Source organism: Solanum stenotomum, chromosome 6, assembly GCF_019186545.1.
Source record: "Solanum stenotomum isolate F172 chromosome 6, ASM1918654v1, whole genome shotgun sequence".
NCBI lineage: Eukaryota > Viridiplantae > Streptophyta > Magnoliopsida > Solanales > Solanaceae > Solanum > Solanum stenotomum.
In genome coordinates, this window is record NC_064287.1 from 41,908,650 (window position 1) to 41,913,482 (window position 4,833).

General features: G+C 29.0%; 1 long non-coding RNA gene and 1 pseudogene across 1 annotated transcript in view; one reads left to right on the forward strand and one right to left on the reverse strand.

Moving 5' to 3' along the window:
• Positions 1–235: 235 nt before the first annotated feature.
• LOC125868762 (uncharacterized) lies at positions 236–1,702 on the reverse strand (annotated as a pseudogene).
• Positions 1,703–2,713: 1,011 nt separating this feature from the next.
• Positions 2,714–4,833, forward strand: part of LOC125868228 (uncharacterized) — a 5,099-nt gene continuing 2,979 nt past the window's right edge. Inside the window, exons 1-2 of the long non-coding RNA XR_007446719.1 lie at positions 2,714–2,786; positions 3,702–3,793. This is a non-coding gene — a long non-coding RNA (uncharacterized LOC125868228). The remainder of the gene's footprint in view (positions 2,787–3,701; positions 3,794–4,833) is intronic.

A 4,833-nucleotide genomic window follows, 5' to 3' on the forward strand; every position in this document is an offset into this window, starting at 1 on the left:
CTTAGTTTTTCTATGTTGGTCAAATGTATACTTTCAAGACTAATAACTTTAAGGGGTAAAATAAGAAGAATAGTGTCATTTATGTATTGATTTTGTGAAATGACAAATATTTAAAAATATTTATTTTTAATAAGGACGACATGTAAATAGAAACGGAGAGAATACACATTACTTATTTAAGTAAGAGACCCTTCGTGCTATATAAAGCCAAAAGGCCACTACCAAAACACACATACTATATGATCATTATCAAATTTATCTTTGGTTTAATCACAATCCATATTATGATCTTGAGAGCCCAGTTGAACTTCTGGCTCTGACTATAATTACTAGGGTGGCTCCCCCCATAACCATGACCATGACCATGATCATGATGTCCCATGGACGCCATGGACGACGTGTGGGATGATTGTTGCATCCCACTACCAGAGCTACCATCATTATGGACCATGGTAGCACTACTTGAAAAGTTGGTTGATTCATGTGGCATATATATGCCCATGACTAGGGTGTACAAAATCGAATCGAAAATCGAACTAAACCGCAAATCAAGTCAAATTGAATAAAAAAATTCGACTAGTGATTTGGTTTGAGTTGGTTCGGTATTGGAAAAAAAAAACCCGACTACATTTGGGTTGGTTTGGTTTTAACTAAAAGAAACCAACCCAAGACCAAACCAATCCGACATTATATATGTAATTTTAAAATTTTACTTTATACATAAAAATATTAACATTGATATAATTTTAAAATATTTCTTATACTATTTCATAGTTTTTATCTTTTAATATATTATTTCAAGTTTAAAACTTAGAATTTGGAATGGTCCAATAAAGATTATAGTTCATAGATGTTGATTTAATAAAACTTAAATCAAAATCAAATTAATACTAATGCAAAAAAAAAAAACAATTCAACACTAAGAATGACAATAATATTGAATATTTGTTCTTTAGTTTTACATTGATTTAGAAAATTAAAATACATAATCTAATTTTAATTTTCCTTAAATATTTAGTAATGTAACTGATACTTATTAAACTGATTTTAGCATGATTTAGTACTTTTAAATTATGATCATTTTCATTATGACTTTGCAATATTTATTTTATATGATGATTTCATTATTATTTTTTATTGAGTATTTTAGTGTCATCACTCATCTCATATTTTGTGTTATTTTCTTAAGAAACACCTTAGATAATTGTATTTTGGTTGGACTAAAGAAATATTTGGAGCACAAGTTAATTATGTGTTTGTATGCAAACTTTACCGAAAAAATCCGAGGTTTATTAGTTTGGTTTGATTTATAAATTTAAAAATTCGACACAATGGTTTGATTTGGTATTTGAAAAACCCGAAAAAATCCGAATTTTATTAGTTTGGTTTGGTTTATAAATTTAAAAATTTTACACAAATGATTTGGTTTGATATTTGAAAAACCCGAACCAACCTGGTCATGTACACCCCTACCCATGACTACCATAGTTGTCATGTCCATAATGTTCATCATGGTGTTGGGTGTGGCAACCATGGCCTATCATCATGTGATTGTTGTGAGTGGGCTGAGAAAATGACATGGTCCGAACAATAACCTATAGGCCTCATTATTTGGCCATGACTACTATCATAATCTATAGTTTTGCTCATGAGAGTATGATTGATGCTTGTTCAATCCAAGTTGATTTTGGAGATCAACCATTTTGAATATTATTGATGCTAGATGCTTCACAACAATTAGCCAAAGATGTCAAGTTGAATTGCTTGGTGATAATGTGATCTTGACTAAGGTATATTTATAGGGTTATATAATTTTGGGCAGATCAAGACTAGAGGATTCTAATTATTAGATAAGAAAGGCATCTCATTCCATACTATAGAAAAAAATTAAATGGGGTATAGTATATTATTTCACGGTTGTCATAACTTAGCTTAGGCATTGAAAAATACTCATAAGCTTTAATTTATTCCCCCAATTCAATTTGAATATTGATAAACCTCAGGAGTACGTAGAAAATATAATCACATTGATACAATTAATTAACGATAATGATTTAATTATCGCTAAATATATTTTTCTTAACACTTTGTAAATATCGATAAAGCCTATAACAATATTTAATCTAATAACAATTAACTACTATTTAGTAAAAAAATTACCACTATTTATTAATTAATTAATTAATATGCATATTTATTCCCGCTTATAATGAGACTATGGGGGACCTTCCAATCATTTTTACATGTTACATTTATCTTTGAATTTGGAAAGGATTTCAAGCCCTTTTCAATTACCATGCACTATTTATCTTCCAAATAATAAAAAAAATCATTTCTTTCAAGAATCCAAGAACCAAAAGTACACTCTCACGTGATCTCTTAACAAAAATTTTTACTTCGTCACTGATTATATTCGTAAGAAAAACACATGTATTATCACTTATTTAAAAATATATAGTATATATTCGATCGCAAATATTTAAAACACAAACATTTTTTTAAGGAGTAAAAGTAGGATCATAGTTTTCTTGCACCATACAAGTACTCTATGTGGTGAGTGTAGGCTATATAAAGCTTGATGTATTGCTAGTACTAAAATTTATTAAAAAAATAGTTTCTGAATTCACCTAAAAGTTGGGTTATTTTCTCCCTTTCAGAGTTTTTTTTATTAAAGAAAGGAGAGAATAAAAAAAATGGATAATCCAACTTCTTCTCTTTTATTTTTCTTCTTAATCTTCACTTGTTTATGTGCAATAACAACAAAAGCAAATGTAGAAGATGCTAAGGTATAATTCAATTATTATTGAAGTTTTTATATAAAAAAAATGATCTTTGAAACTTGTACTCCTTTCTTTCCCTTTTACATGTTGTTTAAACTCTATTAAAAAAATATTGATTAACTATAATAATTTATCAAAATTATTCTTATTTATCCTTCAATTTTAATTTATAACTAATTCTTACTTTTCCCACATTAATCTCTCTCAATATTTATTAGGTGTAAGTATAAAATTGAAAAAAATAAATTCTTTTTACATTTTCTAAAATAATAAGGATTTTGCAGTAAATTATTTGTCGTAAATGCTACAAGCAAAACTGAATGGAGGGTGTAATATCCTTTTGTGTACGTGAGTCGTGAAAATTGTATGAGTAAGAGTAGTTAGCTTCTTTTTTTTATGATTTTATACGATATTCTTCCACTCCTTTTCATGTTGAAGATGGCCAAAAGGGACAATTGATACATATGAATATAATAATTAGCGAGAATATTGAAAACAATTTTAAATTTGGTGCGAATTATATATCGATTTCATCTCTAAACTATTGATAGCCTTAAAAACATCCTTTTTATTTGAATAACTGAACTTAAATACACTCCTGAATCCCGACCTTGCAACATGAGTGAAATACACCCCTAAATTCTCGTCAAGTTTAGGAATGTTTTCAACAATTCTCTCAATTTTTTATTAAATATTTCATGCACCTAGAAGAGTTTGAGACCAATTGCTATATATGTCACGTGGATGATGGTGTATCTAAATTTAGTTAATCAAGTAGATTGGTGTTTTAAGGCCATCAATAGTTCGAAGATAATGAAGCTAATAATTTACGCCAAATTCTGAAATTTTTTTCAATATTCTCTCTAGTAATTAATTACTATTAATTTTTTATTCTTGATTGTATACTCTTTGGATGTACAGCTTTACATCGTCTATTTGGGACACAAGCCCCACGATAATCATGAACTTATCACAGATTCACATCATGATATTTTAGGTCAAATTATTGGAAGGTATGTATATTATGTTTTTCTGAATATCTACTAATAATTAAAATTTTAATATGACTATATTATTTTCTCTCTACGATGCATAAAATTATTTTTACAAATGTCAAGCCAATTATTGGAAAAGAAACTCTATTTTGGATGTCACTCTCATAATAATTCTTCAACCCAATTTATTTTACCCAACCAATAACAAGGTTTTTCACAATAAGTTACCACCCAAGCAAAGTCAGAGAAAAAGTAAGTCATAGGGTGTGTTTGGTATTAAGGAAAATATTTTTCGAAAAATGTTTTTCAATTTTCTCATGTTTGGTTGGGTAAAATGTTTTGGAAATTTTCAAATCAACTCATTTTTCTCAAATTCAAGGAAAATGACTTTCCTTCAAAAATTAAGGAAAATATTTTTCAAAACTTTCCTCCAACTTCAAATTACAATTTTTTTTTTAAAAAAAATAATCTTAAAGCTTTTTTTTAAAAAAAAAAATTCAACTTCAATTTTTAATTTTTTTACCCCACCCTCACCCATACCTCCCTCCCCCCGCCAGCCCCCTACCAACCCCCACAAAAAATTTATTTAAAGTTTGTTTTTAAAAAATATTTCTAATATCAAACTTTTATTTTCATCCCACCCCACCCCTACCCTCGACCCCTCCCCCCGCCAACCCCTCCTACTCCCCCCAAAAAAAAAAAAGTTTGTTTCTAAAATATATTTTCTAATTCAAATTCTTATTTTTCATCCGACCCCACCCCCCGGCCAGCTCCCTACCAGCCCACCCCCACGCACACCCACTCCCCAAAAAAAATATTTAAAGTTTGTTTTTAAAAAATATTTCTAATTTCATTTTTTTATTTTTTTCACCCCNCCCCCCCCCCCCCCCAATCAGCTCCTCACCCCTCCAAAAAAAATTAAATTTGTTTTTAAAAAATATTTTCAATCTCAAAATTTTGTATTTTCACACCCCCTACCCGCGACCACCCCCTCCAAAAAAAATTTAAGTTTGTTTTTAAAAAATATTTTCAATCTCAAAATTATTTTTTTTCACTCC